Here is a 19,471-nt window from a genome sequence, read left to right on the forward strand (position 1 = left end):
TAAATGTACAAAATGTACATACAATAACTATAAGAATACGAGTAGGAGTATAATATATGATGAAATGATAAATAACTTAAAAAAATTAGCATTAAAGAATAAGAACATTATGATCAGCAGTATACATTGATAAAATGAATTTTCTTCTAATTTATCATCTTGAAATAAGAATATTAATCAATCTTCCCACAGCTTCTCTTTGTTTCTTTGCTTGTATTTATAAAATAAGAGGCAGTAAACTAGAAGATGAAGCAAACAATAATGAAAACAGGAGTTGAGGGTGGCTGTACACTTCTGAATTGTGGCAACAAGTACACACAAATAACAGCCTGAAATGCTCACAACCTTGGATGTTTGCTTTTGTTTATGAACTATATAGGGTGCTTATTTTCTGCTTTTCATGATGGCAATAACCAATCTTTTCCCACCATATTTATGGTGCTTTTCCTTCCTTTTTTTTTTAAAGAATATTTTATGCTTGGCAGTATCTAAATGTTGTGTCTGGAATTTAAATAGGAGAAACTGTAATTTAGCCTTAGCTAACTGAAGGAGGCCAAGCCCACTGCTGAATTGATGGTGATTATCTTTAGCAGAGTGAAATGGAAGGGTTCATTGATTGAATACTATTATGACTTAGGTTCTTTTCATATATCATCTTGTGACATTCTCCAAACAACCCTGTGGGGTAGGAGATATATTTCTCAGTTTCCAGGAAAAGAAAAACAGCATGGAGCAGTTTTCAGCTTTGGCTTTTCTGAGCTCATATCCCATGGTAAGTGGACTGGCCACACTAAATAACACGTATGTAAGATGATATTATGGACACATTAATTGTTGAAGTAGACCTAGTCAGTGTTGCACAAAGATCTCAAGTCAAGAGCGCTAAACACATTGGCTAACAATGTAGTATATATGTCAATACTCTTGTCTAGGTGTTGCCTAAGGGGCTTATATCATACCTGCATTAGTTAAACACAATTTTAGGTAATGAACAGATACTTTAACTATAATCTAAAATAGTGGTAGATCTGAAATTGTGCATCATATGATAATAAAAACAGTAGCTAATAAACCAGCATTTATCTGGGTTTAATAAAAACATTGGCAATGAAACACAGTATATTCATATTTCTCTTTGTTTCCTTGTAACATTGTTGCAAAAAGAAAAGCTGACTTTATTCAGAGAAACATTCCTCTCAGTGTAGGGAAACATATGTAATCCACAAAAAGATGTATAAATGATAAAAAATTTAGCAAGTTTATATCATTAAAGATAAGTATATTAAAGCCAATAGTATTTCTATATGTTAACACCAAAATAATTGGCTACTAAATATTTTAGGCCATTTATAATGCTATCAAAATATAAAACTCTTAGGGATATTAGTTTTATTTGGCAAAAAGATGTACAAGAAGTCTGAGATAATTTAAAGAAGGCTTAAATAAATGGAGGAGCACATTGGCACATGAGTCGTAGAATCAAAGCAGTTAAGATACCATTTCTCACCAAATTGATCTATAGCTTTTACAAAATAGCAATTAAATTATCAGCAGAATTTATCTCATAGAAATTGGTAAACTGATTATAAATATCACATGGAAATGCAAAATACTTTAAATAACCAAAACAAATTTAGAAAGAAACAAAATTGGAAGAATAACATTACATTACTTCACAATTTAATATAATCTTACAGCTATCAATAACGTGATATTAACATAAAATTACTGAAATGAATCAATGGAAAAAAATTAAGTCCAAATGTAGATGCACACATGTATGTAAAATTGATTTTTAATAAAGGTACAAAAATAATTGGGTGGAGAAAGAATATGCTTTTCAACAAATGTTACTGGAAAATTTTCACACACATTTGCAAAAAAAAAAAAATCATGACCACATACTTAGTGCAATACGAAAACAAACAAACAAACAAACAAAAAAATGCACCATAGACCTAAATATAGAGCCTAAAACTATGAAATGTTTAGAATAAAATCTTTGTGATCTAGGATTAGACATAGAACACATAGAATATGATGTGTTTTAAAACATGATTCAAGATATAACAAATTTATAGTTTGGACTACATCAAAATTAAAACCTTTGGTTCTTTGGAAGCACCGTTAAGAAAACAAAAACACAAACCTCAGCATAGGAGAAAATATTTGCGAATCATACATGTGATTAAATATCTGTATCTAAAATATATAAAACCTCTAAAAATCAATAAGAAATAAACCCAATAAAAGTCATCAAAAGATTTGAACAGACTTCACCAAAGAAACATACAGATGGCACACGAGCATGTGAAAAAATCATTAGTTATTGGGGAAATGCAAATTAAAACTGCAATTAGATGACACTACGCAGATACTATAATGGCTAAAATTAAAAACACATGGATTTAAAAGTGTGGAGATAAATTTTAGCACCCATGCACAGGAGATAGCAATATCAAATGTTAAAATCACTTTGGAAAATAGTTTGTCAGTTTCCTTTTTCATTTCTTTTGTTTGTTTGTTTGTTTTTTGAGATGGAGTCTCACTCTGTCTCTCAGGTTGGAGTGCAGTGGCACAATCTTGACCCACTGCAACCTCTGCCTCCTGGGTTCAAGCAATTCTGCCTCTGCCTCCTGAGTAGCTGGGATCACAGGCGCCTGCCACCATGCCCAGCTAATTTTTGTATTTTTAGTAGAGACGGGGTTTTACTATGATGGCCAGGCTGGTCTCAAACTCCTGACTTTGTGATGCACCTGCCTTGGCCTCCTAAGTGCTGGGATTACAGGTGTGAGCCACTGCACCCGGTCCTCAGTTTCTTAAAAAGTTAAACATTCGCCTACAAAATGTCACAGACATTCCATTCCTAGATGTTTAACGAAGACAAATGAAAAAGTTGTACAAAGTGTTCTTAGCAGTATTAGCCATTATGGCACAAAACTGTAAACAATTTAAACGTCCATTAACACATAAATGATAAACATATTGTATTATGTCCACATTTTCCAAAACTGCTTAGCAGTGAAAAGGAATCAGCTATTGATCCTTGAAACAACATGGATGAGTCTCACAATAATTGTGCTGAGTGAAAGAAGTGAAACAAAAAAGATTCCATAGTGTATGTTTTTATTTGTATAAACTTCTAGAAAAGGCCAGCTAATCTATAGTAACAGAAAGCAGACTGGTAATTGCCTGGGGATGGTGGTGACCCGACGTGGAGGAGTGAGGACTAGTAAGGGGCACAAGGAAATGTTCTGCCTGATGAAAATGTTCATTAGTTTGATTGTGGTGATGGATTTATAGATGTATATGTATGTCAAAATTTATGAACTTAGATACTTTGAATATGTCCACTTTATTATATGTCATTATACTTCAATGAAGCTGTTAATGAAGTTCTAAAGTCTCCTGACTTTCACAGTAACTCAGGTGAAACACTTGCATTCAGATCAGCATTTATTAATTTCCGTTCTATCTAAGGGCATGTGATATAAATTAGACTCTATGTACTCCGGACAAAATGCTAAAATTTGTCAATAAATCTACCAAAACAGGTTCTATATTCTCAGGTGCCAATAGAAGAAGGTGATATTCAAATCATGCAACATGCACTGTGGTAAACAAGACACATCTGACTACCAAAACACAGGAAAAGCATTTGTCTACCATGTCTAGCTTGTCATGAATTACTAAAATACTAATTAAGGGAATTAGTATTCCCTTAATTAAATGTCTTGCAAATTGAAAGTTCCTTCATATTTGGTTGTGAGGAAAAAAGAAAGCAAAAATTTTTAAAGCTATTCTTATTGTAATGATTTTCACTTCTATTTTGAATTACATTTAGCATTCATTCCCTTTTGTCTTTCATTCACAACAGATACACAAGTGGGTGTACACACTCTAATTTGTTTCAGAAACTTTGCCATTCCAATGAACGATCCTTTTTACTTAAATCAAGTTTATTTAGGTTTTTGATCAAAAAGTTTTCCGGGAAATGTATGCTTTGTTTTCAATGCCTACAAAATATTGTGCATGTAATACGAGTTTAAAATTCTAGGCATTGTTTTTAACTGTCATAATTAATAATTGAATTTAAATTGTGTACAAATGCTGTAATGACTACTCCTCAAAACAGAGCAAAATATTCCCACCCAAAATTTGGTTCAGATGTTGAGATTAATGAAGCCACACACCCACCTAGAGGGCATGAAAATTTTTATATCTTACATAATGAGGTTTTCTGAAGAAAAGAGGGCATTATCTTCCAAGCTTGTCTGAAAATGGCTTGAAAGGGCAGAGAAAGGAGGGTGGTTTGGGGTGTTTATGTTGGTTTAGGGGCTAGGGCTGGGGTGAGCATTTTCATGTAAGTGGTGGCAGGAGGTTGTGTGATTTGAACTTTTCACTGGTGTCAAAGGAGAGAGCACTGGGACATTCTTATCAACTGCTCAGATGGTGAAGCACAAGGAGAAGATGAGAAGGGCATGGGGAGTCACATCAAAAATGGCGTCAGGCTCTGCATGCGTTCACGTCCCTGTGTGATGACGTCAACAACAGGCCATGCCTACTCCGTGCCAGATGACAGGTAGCTTGGGAGATGTCCAGTTTATCTAAATGAAGACTTTTTAGCCTTCACAGAATGACTGATTATTCATTCAGTGTCAATCAGATAGGTTAAAAAATGTAGAGCTAATAGTTTCCATTTGTAATTCTTGCATAGAAATGAATGTTGTGTAGAAACTGTTACACAACAAACATTAAGGGCCTTAGGTTACTAGATATGATCTTCTACTTAAACTACTTTTCATTGATGTGACCTTGTTTCCAGTGCAAGGTAGTCTGGTAGCAAAAGGGAAGGAAATGGAAATCTTCTTTTATGAAAATAGATGGACTATTCCAGACTGTATCTGCAGAAAAATAAATGAATGTCTGCAGCAGTTGAAATCACGGCAAAGCCATCGCATTACAGACAGCGGAGCAGAGAAGGTGGGAACCAGGCTTGCGGTCGCCTGCCTGTCAGGTAGCAGATTTAGGGATAATAAGTCAGGGGACAGGTGAGATGAGGGACAAATCAAATAAGCGGGCCAAATCCTGAAATGTGAAAGGCTGTGGCCAGAGAGAGGAGTTTTGGATTATGAAATAATGAGAGTAGAGAAATTCCTGCTACTGACAACATTGAGGATGCAGACAGGAGACAGGAACCTATTGAACATTTTAAGATTAAAATCCTCTGATTATTCACCCAATAACCATTACGTGGCAGGCAGTGTTTTGGTGATAGAATATTAGATAAGAAAAAAATCCTGATGTTTAGGGTCATCCAACTAAATGGGGTATTAGCCGCTAGGGAAGCATTTTACATCAATGTTCCCTCATCCTTCATCCACCTGCAGAAGTGTTGTTATTATCTGCACTTTAGACATGAGGAAACTAAGACTTAGGGGAGTTAAATTAAATGCCTAGAGTCAAGCAACTGGTTAAATGTCAAACCGTGTAGGAGTCAAACCCAATTCTGCTTTTCAGCAAATTAATCTTTCTGTTATAGCTTTCCCAGCAAGAAGACCTCTTGAAATGAAAAGCAAAAGCAGCATTAGATGCTGATATCAGGCCTAATAGTTGTACATTTAGAAGAGATAAGATTAGAATCAAAAATAAGTGGGCAGAAAAATTTCAAGTACTAATAATGGAGCAAGAGACAAAAGATACCATATTCTCTGAATTTTTAATAACTTTAAGTAATTGAAAAACATTAAGATGATCAAAGAAGATATGAATAAAATTGTCACTTAGATAAAATAAATGTTCTAAGAAATTAAGAAAAATAAAACATTGTGGATGGAATTTCCTGATACTTGACATTCAAGAAGCAGATGCAAATTTGCTAAATGTTTCCTTTATCACTTACGATCCAGCACATACACTGTGACTTCTATTATAATCAGAGGACCTGCTGGGCCCTGGAGATGAAAAGGTGACTTTTTGGGGTGTAGAGTGTGAATGTTAAATTTCCCCCTGAGAAAACCCCACTGGTTATCTAATTAAGCCTGTGAACATCCTCTCCCCAAAATGCACACATATAATTTATAACCCCTGGAGTTTACAAGATATTCTTTCTATCTTACTGAAAATGTGGTGTGTTAGAACAAGTCACTTTGTTGATGTCCTAAAAGTCAAAAGTCTGTGACCAATATGCATGTTAGAATTTTTTAGTATATAGTATTTTCAAAAGACAAAATGTGGATTCAAGAATATTTTTCACTCCTTAGGCTATGTTTTCTGGCAATGAACATAGAAAGAAGTTTTGCTTGACAGAGAAGGTTTGGGTAAGAGAAACACCCTGTACTAATGATTATGAATTCATCTCTACTGCTGCATGTAGTATTTTATTTAACCTGCAGAAAATTATGTTTTATGTAATATGAATTCTGAAGAACTTAATTCCTGTAAGAGTGCCTAAAATTTGAAACAAATGAGCAAATGACTTATATGTTTCTTTGTTTATGTGTAGATTTCTTTTGCTGGATAACTGATTACCACAAACTTAGAGGCTTAAATAGCCTATTTTCTATTCTCATATTTTCTACGTACCAGGCATCTGACTATGGCTTAACTGGGTCCTCTAACGGGGTCTCACAGATGCAATGAAGGTGTTAGGTGGGGCTGCAATCTCATCTAAGGCTCGGGATTCTAGGCTCACATAAATGTTGTCAGAATTCATTTCCTGGAAGCTGTAGAGTTCTTTTTGGCTTCTTCTAAACTGCAGTGGAAAGCCTCTACTGCTTTGAGTTTCTGACATCAGGAAAGGAAGCCCTCTTTTAAAAGACTCACTTGCATCGATCAGGTCCAGCCAAGATTATCTTTCTTAGATTGATTCAAAACCAAATGATTAGGTATCCTGCACCTCGTAGTGCCTCCACTTTTGCCGTATCCTGTGCATAATTACAAGAGTGACATTGCATGTTGTTCTTAGGACCCCACACCAACCCAGTCAAATACACCTTCCTGGGCAGGGGAGTCCACAAGAGTGTGAGTCACAGGGGAGCATTCCAGAATTATGCCCACAACAATGTTTATCCACAGAGAGATCTGACAAATGTAGTAGCACAGCTTTTTAAAGAAAACCTTGCCAAGCACTTTGGGAGACCGAGGAGGGTGGATCAGCTGAGGTCAGGAGTTAGAGACCAGCCTGGCAAACATGGTAAAAACCTGTCTTTACTAAAAATAGAAAAAATAGCCAAGTGTGGTGGTGCATGCCTATAATCCAAGCTACTTGGGAGGCTGGTGCATGCCTGTAATCCCAGCTACATGGGAAGCTGAGACAGGAGAATCACTTGAACCCGGGAGGCAGAATTTGCAGTGATCTGAGAACATGCCTTTGCACTCCATCCAGCCTGAGAGACAACAGCGAAAATCTATCTCAAAAAAAAAAAAAAAGAAAAGAAAAAAGAAAAAGAGAACCTTAAAAAACAGAGGGAAAAAAGGGCATTATGGACTTGTAATTGCTGTTCTTTGCAAAATTTCCTGTGACAACTTCTTCTATTTATTTTTTAATAAGGGGAAAAGTATGTACATTAAACTTCTGTTTGTTAGAATTTCTTTATTACACTTTCTCTTTTGTCAACTTTCCAATCTCTTTTGCCTCAAGAGTGTTCCAGTTAGATGCTAAAATGTCTGCAATTTGGGAAAAATTAAGAGATTCATTTAAAAATATTTTGTGATTGAACTTTCAAAAATAAAAATAACTGAAAAAGAATGACTGTGTACACATAACTGTACTTCTTTTCTGGTATATGATATAATTGAATTTTTTTCAATTTTGCTTTCATTCTAGGAGCTGGTTTCTTCGTTATCTACCTGGTACTTATCATGAAAGTAAATAATAGTTATAGAAGGCACTCATTCATCACTCATTCATCTCTGTCATAACTCAATTGCTGCAACAGTGGTACCACTTCTACACATGCTATGAAAGAACCAGCATAATCACTCTTTAAAGTCATTACAGATTAAACAATAACAGTGAAGCACATTTTGGTAAACATTTATTTTTCTTGCTCTAAACATAGTATGTCCTCACGTTTACTTTAAGTTCTGTCTTTGAATTAATTTCACTTATAATATATTTTAAAAATAAGAAAAACCTCGATGTCCCTCATTAAGAAAACTTTTGATTTGTATGCATCTCATGTTGTGTTTTTGTAAACTACCACTGAAAAATCTTAAGATAATTGCTGTATAATGGGGTAATTAATTAAAATAACAATAATAAAAACTAAAAATTCTAAATTAGTCTCAAACCATGTTAACTTTACTTTAATTCTCAAGCTGTAATTTCAAACCAGAGAAGGAACTTAGAGGCATTCCATGTAAACTTCAATTTTGTCTGTGTGGTGTGTGTGTTTTGTTTTGTTTTGTTTGTTAGGAAGAAGAGTGGCCCAAAAGATGATGAGTCTTTATTGTAATCATATAACAGTGATTTTGTAATGACATAACTGATTTTTTAAATAAAGTTATCTCCTTTTGAACATTTTCTGAGATGCTAGAGATAGTGGGTAAATGAAAATAGAAAAGATAAATAAAATGGAAATATTTAGGATACTTTTAAAGACACGTAATTATTAAGTATTGTTTTAAAGGAAGAGAAGACTGTTTATTCAGTGACAAAGAGATAAGACAGGAAGTCCTGGGGGAAATCAGACCTGGGAATCCCTAAGAGAATCCTATATCTTTGTTCCATTTTGCAGCATGTAGGTAACATGGTGTGGTGGCAAGACAGTTTTTGTTTGTTTGTTCCTTTGTGTTTTAAGCGAGACAAATTTGGGGGAAGGGATGTTATATCCATTGACCTATTCATTCACTAAACATTTACTAAGCTACTGTTGTGTGATCAACACTGCATTTTGTATCAGTCTAAAGAATGTACATAATATTTTGGGGGGACCATTTGTTTTACAATTTTCATTTTACAAGCCAAAATTACAATTTACTTTACAAGCCAAAATATCATCTCATCTTAATAGTCGTAAACTGAGCACAGCTGTATGCATTATGTAAAACTTAAACATTTTCAAATATATTAACCAAATTTAGTAGCATAGTTTCATTTACTACACCCAGAAGGCATACTCTCTAACTGGTCTGGGAATAGTCTCACTTTTTATTTGAAATTCAACAGTTATTAAAGCTGTTTTGGCTGGAGTACCAGCCAGTTGACCCAGGCTCAAAATCAGATCTCAGTAGGGAGACTATTTTCTTTAATCCAAGCCAGAATGGAAAGAATCTCGCCCAAGTGTCCAAGCTAAAGGCAAGCTCAAACAAACAAAACCAATCACACTAAAAGATGGTCCTGTATGATAGATGAACCTAAGGAGAACAAGCCTGAAAAGAAAGATAAGCTGGTTCAAAATAAATAAGGACAGAACATGATTTTCTATAAACAACATCTAGATTTCTGAAGATCTCCCTTTACGTCTAGATTTCTGTGTCACATGTTGGCCTGAAAAGGCTAGAAAGAATAATTTTATTTCATTTTTAGCTGAAATATACTTCATAAGTGTGTATACACTGAAACACTTTAAATTACTGACCATTCTTGGCATTTCACCTTTTATCTTCCCTGTACCTCAAAGAAATACAAGGAAGCCACTTTTTAAATGATAAGACAAGTCACCATTGTTTTCAAGGCCATGGATCAAAACTTGGAAGAAAAACTTAGCCACTGACAACTTTTTATTGGAAATTATTTTATTAATTTAGATCTGCTTGAAAATAATCCTTACTGAATGCATACTATAAACTTTTATGTGGATGTCAATAAATAGAACAAAAATGATATAAAAGTCATAGTTTCAAAAAAAAAAAACAGGAGAGAGACTTGGCTTTTTTTTCCATTCCTAATTCTCCCATTCTTTCAAGTTCCTTTATTTACTTTGAGATTATTACATTTTTCTTCCATTCCCACTTCTCCTCGTCTATCATGCTCCTTTCTCATTTTATTTGAGACTACTACAATGTGTCTCTAATGGTTCTATTGCACTCAATCTGTGCACTCAGAAACTGGCAGAGAAGCATCCAAAAACAGCCTATTGAGCTCCCTAGAAGAAAACCCCCAATCGTGTCACTTCACTTCACATGAAAAAACTTCTTCATTTTTTGCCAAATGAAACCTGACTTCTCCACCTGTCTTTCAGGCTTTCTACTGAAAACCCACCCCACATTCTCAATATCATGTCTCGCCATTCCTTACCTAGAATGAGCTCTTCTCTGCCCTGTGCCTTCCAGCACCTGTGGCTTTATTCTGATAGTCCTTTCTGCTTTTTATCTAGTTCTATGAGTCCAACTCAAATTCTGAATCCTCCTGGAATTTACTCTAATTTATTTTCCTTTCAGTACTTCCCTGTTCTCAGAATGAGCTGTTCTACCTTGGCGCACTCACATACTTGCTTCTGATGCTATGTCTCATGTGCAGAATTGTGTCCCAGGTATTTTTCTAAGTCTGTCTAGTTTCCTTAAACAATGACGAGCTCTGTGAGGTGCAGGCTGCGCTGGATCCAGGGCTCTCCATGAGCAGCTCCCCAGCAGCCTGCAACTGGCATGGATTGACCTGCACCCTCCTCTCCAGGCACAGTGTGGGAATGCTTTTCATTTTCATAAAGCTTATTTTTTATATAAAATAAAATAAAAACCTGCGTGATAACTCATGATACGTTGGAGAGAAATAAAGCGGCAGATGTGGCAGGAGATCACAAGGAAATGTCAGCATCTTATGCGGCAGGGTTTGATTTGGGGGACTGTGGAGAATAGATAAGATCGAGAGAAATGATAAAATAATAGGGAAGACTGTACCCACAGACAATAAACAGACAGGCAAGGAGACTGCACCATGCAGAAAAGAGGGGAGATTAGGAGTGGCGGATGAATGATGAGTAGTTTTGGTTATTCATAAATCAGATAATAGGTAGTTTTGGATTTAGTATTTCAGTTCTGGTCACATAGGTTAAATACACACTGAGATATACTGAAAGAGTCCATAAATCTAAAAAACAACTGAAATATTTAAATACCTAGATAAAAATACTGGCACGGAACAAATTGTTATTAAAAGTAATTGTTACCTAATACACTTTTTTCAGATACTGTGCAATATTATGCTCAGTATCTGAAAAAAGTTAATTAGGCAACAAATTAAAATGTGCTTTATGCAAATATATGGGCATTAGCTTAAAATATCTACCTTGTCCTGAGTTCAGTGTGTTTTAAAAATGCAAAAATAAATACAATTTATTTGTATTTGTTTATCTAGATACTTTTATTTAAATTACTTAATTAGCTCCTTTATGTTCCACCTCCCATGAAAATGATTGAGAGTGGCTTATATAGACACATGCAATAAAACAAAAGTTAAGAAAAATAGATGAAACACTTGGAATACATACAATACAATGAAATTGAGCTAAGAATGTTCCACAAAGGACATATTATAAGGTTCTGAATCATAAGTTGGTAGAAGGATCAAAATATGGCTCTGACCTTTCTAGAGGCTGGAGCAAAGAGAAAAGTGTGATCATTACAAAACTTATCAAGCATTTCTTATCAAGAACTTGGAAAAGGAAAAGATCAAAGAAACAATAGCTTATCAAACACTTTGTCTAGGTTCTCTCATTCAATCTTCACATACCCCACACAGTGGGCCTGTCTTTCCAACCCACGGCAGGGATCAGTGGTTTTTCTGGAGCTGTTATGGAGGTGGTTAGTATGTCGGAGTAGCTTCCTCTTTTCCTGCATGAAGGAGGGAACAGTTGCCGTCCTTTAAAATGAATCTTTCCTCCAAGAAGAATTCAGAAAGAAGCCAAAAAATTAGGAAATATGAAAAAAAAAAGATCTGAAGGCATTGGAGAGGTCATAACTATATGCCTGAAGACAGGCATAACTATACGGCTAAGATTTCAGAGATGAAATCTCACAGAAAGTGAGCCCAGTGTTGAGGACTGCTTCTCTCCTAGAGATGTAATCTAAATTCACAAAAGTTAACGTAAGTTTGGAAGACTAAGAAGCTGTGAATAAGAGTATTTTGCTCAGAGTCTGCTAAACAAGGCCCTACAAACCTCCTTGCCCAGGATTTGGGTTGGGATCTCAAAGTGCTACAACCTAGGAGTGAAACTGCTCTTGCAAAAATTACGATAGTGAGAGAAATCTGACATAAAAATTATGACAGTGAAATGAATCTGACATAACTGGCTCTGTCCTGCTTCTAACCTCCAAGCTGCCCTTGTTCATTCCTGGGCATAAGCCAAGCTAACTATGGGAGGAATTTAGTTTACAATTTAACTTTAAAACAAAGATGATAACAGCTCCTTACTGAAACTAACTGCCTCCTTGCTCAGGGATCAAAACCACCTGTGTAAAACTAAAATTAGCAGCAAGTGTAGAATTATAGTTCAGGAGTCATGCAGCCAGAGGTTACAAGATTTGTAACCTTCCCAATTGCTCCTATAGATGACATCACTGTTGTAAAACCTAAGGTTGGTATTAGAGGTATTTTCTAGACCCTGCATTTTGATGGACTAGCTGGTGGTCCACCTAAACCAGTAGCCAATGCTAAGAAATGGGCTCATCTGGTTTTGTGACCCACCACCCAGGAACTGACTCAGCCCAAGAAGGCAGCTTTGACCCGCTATAATTTTATCCCTGATCCAACAAATCAGCATTCTCCATTCCCTAGCCTACTGCCTGCCAAACTATCCTTGATAAACCCTAGCCTCTGAGTTTTTGAGGAGACTTATTTGAGTAATAATTACACCCATCCTTTTACTTGGATAGCCCTGCGATTATTACACTCTTTCTCTACTGTAATATTGCTGTCTCAGTGAATTGACTTTATCTTTACAGTAGGCAAGAAGAGCCCATTGGGTAATAACAGGAGTGATAGTAATTCGTAAATAGACTGGTCATAGCAGGGCTGAAAACCAGCTTTGGATCATCTCAATCTATGATTAGATCAAGGCCATACGGGATTACTAATCCCCTAGCTTCTTTCCAGAAGCAAATATGAATCAATCTCAGAGGAAGATAATATTAATTTAAGCTTAACATTATTTTTATAATTATTCAAATACAATGTCTGGAACTGAAAGAGAAATAATATATGAGGAGACAAAGTAATGTGATACAAGATAATGTGAAAAATAATGTTATTTTGCAAAGAAAAATAACAGACAGTAGAAATAGACAGGCAGGGAATGCAGATAATAGAGTTATCAGATATAGGCTTTACTGTAGCTGTGGAAAATATATGCAAGGAAATAAAAGACAAGACTTTCAGCAGAGAACTGGGAATTATAAAAGAAGTTATTTAAATTCTAGAACTGAAAAGATAATACAAATTTAGAATTCAGTGGATGAAGCTGGACAAAGATTAGACATAGACAAAGACAGAAAATATCCAGAATAAAAAATGGAGAGGTAAAGGAGATGAAAATGTAGAAAATCACATGAAAAACACAGAGAACACAGTGAAGAAGTCCAGTGCACATGTAATTGAGGTCCCTGAAACAGAGGCAAGAGAAAGCCTGGGGCAGAAACAATATTTCTAGACATAGTAAGTGGGAATTTTTAAAAAAGAGAAGCTAATTTCAAATGACTAAGTATAAGATTGGCAACTGTCCTCTCAACAAAAACAGTGAAAGCCATAAAATTAGGAAATAATATATTTGAATTGCTGGGAGGAAGAAACACTAAAAAGAAAAACAAATACTCTCAACCCAAAATTCTATAACCAAAGAAGATGATCATTATGATGATGAATATGGATTTAATGTACTGTCTATCAAAATCTCAACGGGCTTTTTTTGCAGAAATTGACAAACTGATCTGCATTAGTCAGATTTTGCCAGAAAAACAGAACTAGTAATATACTAGTAATATACATGAATTATGGAGGCTGAGATGTCCTGAGTCTGCAGCTGGAAAGCTAGAGACCCAGGACAGCTGATGGCATCATTCTAGTTTAAGTATGAAGGCCTGAGAACCAGGAATGCCAGTTTTTTAAGTTTCAGTCGGGGTACAAGTCTGAAGGCAGGAGAAAACCACTGCCTCAGCTTGAAGACAGTCATGCAGAGAGAATTTTAAATATAATTTATTAATTATAATGTTTGAGACAGAACTATTAAAATGTTGCGGTGAATTAAGTTTGTCACATGAAAGCTGGGATACCACTCAGCATTGTTGAAACAGAGACAAACATTTTCTCTTTAGTTCTGCAAAGTTAAATTAACCCTGCGTAATGGCAGCATAAAAATTGGCTGAGATTGATTTCTTTTTTTAAAACTGGAGTAGAATGGTGTACTTTAAGCTCAGAAGAACCCGAATTAAAAAAAGAAAAAAGAAAAAGTGAAAAATGTTTTATTAGAAGGAACACCTTTTCAGTTGTTACTGTTTATCTGACATGTATGATAACACACAAGAAGATGCTGTAAAGCTGGAGATGGGGGAGCTAGTGAATAAAAGGTGTTGCACTGGCAATGGGCAGAGAGATGCCTCACAAGCAGGCAGGGAGAAGCAACAGAGTGGAGAGGCCAGGAGCTTCGACTCTGGAGCCAATCACCTAACTCCTCTGTGCTTCAGTTTTCTTATCTGCAAAACAGAGTCAATAATCATCACAGCATTGTTATATGGATTGCATGAGTTGCTGTTTGTAAAGTGCTCAGAGCACTGGCACATAGTAACTACTTAAAGCTTCGTAAGACAAAAAAACTGAGCTGACAAAGTCCACCGTCACATCTCAGTTCTACTCCTCTGCCAGCACGGAGTAGAACACCATGGCCTTTTAAGAGCAAGTGGCTTCTAGAGAACAGCCTCCGATATATGCACTTCCCATTGCCCACAATTATTAAGAGATGAAAACTAACAAGACATCTAAAAATTAACTAAGGGAAATACTACCGCCAGAAACTCAGAGGAATTTTCCCTAAGTACAAAGCCAAGGAACAGAATGGGACCTACTGACCTACTTAGTCTTCATTGCAGAAAACAGAGTCCTCACTTCTTGGATTGTCTAAGGCATCCTGGGTCAAATGTAGCTAGAGAACCAGGCAGCTGCTCTCTACTGAGGAAGCAGTGTTCTTTCAAACAGTTCACTCATTACTCTAACCCCTGTAAATCCATTCTGAGATAAAAATCTCAGAAAATATCCGGGAAAAAGATAGAAAGGGGTATCAAAACATATCATTACCTGGAAGGCATAATCTTCATAAGTAAAATAGCAAATAGTCAGGCAGAAGAATATTAAGAGTTACATTTTTTTCTGAACTGTATCATTCCAAAATAGGAAAGTAATCAGCAGTTTATGTGGTAAACCAGAAAACGTAAATCATCTGTTGTGGGGCTGGCCCGGGAACTGGGTGTACGAAGATGCTCCAGGTGTAAATCTTACCTTCAGATTTAGTCAAGCCTTATCTACAAACCTTGTATATTAGTAAATATGAGTATAGGCACACACACACACACACACACACACACATGCTTTTCAAACAAACGTACCATTAAATATAAAGTAAACTTCCTCTGAGGACACATTATTCTCTAAAAGTGGTTCATCTTAGATTGAGAAGGCTGCCCTAAATTGTTTGGCATACACAAAGTAAGACAAAATAACGTGGCACTTATTCATTTTTTTTACTGGTTTAACAAGTTAGCTTTGATATGTACAAGAGACTCTGACAGAACTTGAAATTTAGCAGTGAACAAACTGGACAAGGTCCATGCTTTTGAGGAGCTTACATTTGGTGATATAAACAACATACTACATTGCAAACCTGTTTGACTGACTGTTTCTTACACGTCGCTTTTATTTATTTCTTTAACAAGTAGTTTTGAGCATCTGGCCCTGTGCTTCTTGCTCTTGGACTGTTCGTTTCTGGGTTTCATATCGACCTTAAAATCTAGTGAATGACACAGGGTAAAAAATCAGACACAAAAGTATACTAAGATTGAGATTATTTTTAGCAAGAAAATACAATTCCATGGAAGTGTATATAAGTATAATTTAACCTGAGAGATGATGGAGAGACAAGTTAGGTATTTAGGCAGAAATAACAGGACATTAAAAAAAATTGTGGTAACAATGAGTTTGAGATATTTGAAAAGGTATAAAGGCCAGAAATCGAGCAGTCACATAAGGATGGAAAGACCAAATTTCTATGCAGTGAGAATCCAGGAATGGGAGGGCATAAAGAAGCATCCAGTTTTTAGGTGGATCCTTCTTTAAGTCCATTTCCCAGACCCATTTCCAGCCAGGTGTGATGATGTGATCCTGTCCTGGTCTATTAGGGGAAGGTGAAGGGCCATTTTCTGAAACATTTCCTTAAACAAGAGCTGCCTCACTCACAACCTTTGTCCCTTCTTTCTCATTTTCTTCCTGCTGCTTGTGGCATGAACATGGATTCCCACTGGGCAATGAAGACAAATGTTCTAGGGATGACAACCTCCAAGCAGCCTGGACTCCATTGGGGTTCATGGAGCAAAGGCATTGCAGGGTCCTGACGGCATAGCTCTATGCTTCCATGCAGGCAAGGAGTGAGGCCTGCTATTGTTTAGCCATTATCATCTGAGGTTCTGGGCACTCTGTGCCACATCCAATCTTAATTAATGTAGAATTTGGTAATGAAAGTGTGGCATTGTTAAGTCACAGTGGAAATTAATAGCTTTTTTTTCTCCCCTTTTAACTCTGCAGCATGTTGGGAAAATGGTGGAAACCCCAATCTAAATGTTACTATGCCGTGGATTCTTCAATATCCTACCCAATCCAGATGTGAGCCTTTACCATTCCTGCCCGGAATGATATACTGACTCCTATGGTATCCAGATAACTGGTGCTTCTCATTCTCTCTTTTGTAAGTAGGAGTCAAGTTACACTTTTTGTTAATGTTCCATTATTACATATTGTCTGTGCAGGGAAGCAGATTTATATTTTAATATCTAGTTTTCTTGTTTACAAAGAGCCCCAGTTGGGCATAGTGAACAGTCCTGGACCTGGATCTGAATGTGATTTGCAATGGAACTTCAGGACTGCCTTTCACAGAGGAGTGTTGACTGTGGTTTACACATGGGAAGATATAGAGTTAGGAGAGCCATTTATTATAGTCAGAGGCCTATGCTCCCACACACACCACACAAAACTCTCCCCAAAAATTCAATGGAATCCTCACACTCCAAGAAATATGTAACTTAGAAAATATTATCAATAAAATGAAATATGAATAGTCAGTGGTTTTTAAATAACCAAAGAAACACATGCTAAGAGGACCACTTTTGAAAATATTGATAGACCTATAAATTATGCATATTTGCCCAAACCGTTTTTTAAAACAAGCACAAAAGTACCACTTTATGAAACAAGCAGAAAAGAACAAGATGGAAAACCTATCTAAAACAATGTTTTTGGAGAAGGTTAATATGTCATCTAAATAGAGTAGATACAGATGTAACTGCATTGATACCAAATGGAAGATACTGGAGAATCAGGAAAAGATTGGAAGTTGAAGGAAGGGGGAATGTAAAGACCTTTTTCAGCAAAAGAGTACAGGAAAAACACATTTTGGGGGAAATGTTCTCAGGCAGAAAGCATTAGTAGTTGACCTTCACATTGGAGAAGATCCTCATTTCCTCAGTTTCCATGGTTTACAGAGTTTGCATGATAATTGACAATTTCCCATGTTCTAGGTGGAGATCACTGGGTATGATTAGATTGGAAGTGTAGTCAGGATTGGCATCCGAGGCTGATAAAGACGTCCACAGGAAGGAGCTGTAAAAATAGATGTCAATGTATGGCATCAAGTAAGCATCTGTGTTCAGTTGAGGATCAAACTGAAAAAGTGAAGCCTGAGAGGAAAAGTAGGGGAACAGTGACCATTAGTGAGCTAAGTGGAAAGGGGGTGACTTCTGGAAAGAAAGTTGAAAATTAATAACTTGTGTAAGGAGCGGGGTGTGGTGGCCAGATGTGAGACCAAATGAGGAGCATTAGGGATCTTGAGGGCTGGAGTGTTAGCAAGATGGGATGCATCCAATATGCATCAGCAGACATCTGTGAGGCTGGTAGAAAGGTCTCTATACTATAAAATCTGACCTTTGAGCGCATCCTAAAAGAAAACTTGAAAACCTTCACACCTTGCTAAGTCTGCTGTGAAGTATAGCCATGGCCAACGTAATGTGAAAGAAGATAGGTCATACAAAATATAATATATATCTAGGATGATGCAATGATGAAAGCATTTGAAAGTGTCATCCACGTTCTAGCAGAAGACTTGTTAGCTAACACTATTGCTAATAACATCACGTTACTTCTAAAGTTGCAGGCCTACATCCCTATGCTGAAATTTTCTGTTTTATTAAATGCATTTAGTGTGGCATCTATACTAGTTTATTAATCCTCTTTTTTCTTTAAGACAGTGTAAATTAAAATATGGTTTAAAAAAAACTTAAAAAGAGAGATAACCAACCAATCTTTGCATTTTCTGACCAAGTGCTTTGATGGGGTGAATAGACAATCTACTTAGCAAAATGCAGTCCATATATGCCATTTTTTCATCTATATTTATTCTCAGTGCTAATCATTTCCCTCCACACATGCAAGTCTATGCATGTTCTCAATGAGATCTGTGCTTTCCTGACACATTTCTTTGCCTGTCTAAAACAACCTCCCTCCCTTTCACTTCTCAGATTCTGTGCACTCTCCAGGATGCTTCTAAAATACTACTTCATTAAGCTTTCCTAAGTACTACTACATCTCACTGTAACAGGGCCTTTTCTTTCCTTCAAGTTTTATTTTTGTTACTTTGCTTTGTGAGTTAGACCCAGAAAATCTAGGTTAGAATTATGCACAAAGTAGGATGTCTGTTTTTGAAAAAGCATTGATTTGAACCATTAAGAATGTGCTTGATCAAGCTGAACTTAATAATGGAAGAACAGATCTAGTTGCATTCCCTATAATTTAGTAAAGGGAATTCCATTGATTTAGAAACCCTGCTGATGCCCTGCTTAGATATGGAAAATTACAACTAATTGACATTGAGAAATTAATATTGAAAATATATTTTCAAATTACAAAAAATATTAAAAATAATTATGCCTAATTAATATATCACATTTTCCATTAGTATATCTCATGACTTCAGAGTCAAATTACTAATGTGTCACAGGCAATACATGTTAGAAAAACCTCAAAAGGAATTTTCTGAATATTTAAGAAACAAAGGTAATTCACATCATGTATAAAATTATCCCTATCTATTGAACAGCCTTTTCAGTCTGTGCTCATTTTTTTCTCTTCTGTCATTAAGCTTTCTAAGAAAAATAAAAAATATATATATGGGAAAAATTAAAGTATGAGAGTTTATAAATATTGCTGTTTATTCATTCGGCTTTAGATTAGTTTGTTTGCCAGTGTCTTCTCTCATTTTTCCCCACTCCCTGACTTTTT

At 35.9% G+C, this 19,471-nt stretch overlaps 1 long non-coding RNA gene across 1 annotated transcript; it reads left to right on the forward strand.

Moving 5' to 3' along the window:
• The first annotated feature begins 4,568 nt into the window (after positions 1–4,568).
• On the forward strand, positions 4,569–8,019 carry LOC107976069 (uncharacterized). Its single transcript, XR_001719710.4, has 3 exons — positions 4,569–4,983; positions 6,264–6,320; positions 7,829–8,019. It is a non-coding gene; the product is annotated as an uncharacterized LOC107976069 (long non-coding RNA).
• Positions 8,020–19,471: the final 11,452 nt, after the last annotated feature.

Source organism: Pan troglodytes, chromosome 6, assembly GCF_028858775.2.
Source record: "Pan troglodytes isolate AG18354 chromosome 6, NHGRI_mPanTro3-v2.0_pri, whole genome shotgun sequence".
Lineage (NCBI taxonomy): Eukaryota > Metazoa > Chordata > Mammalia > Primates > Hominidae > Pan > Pan troglodytes.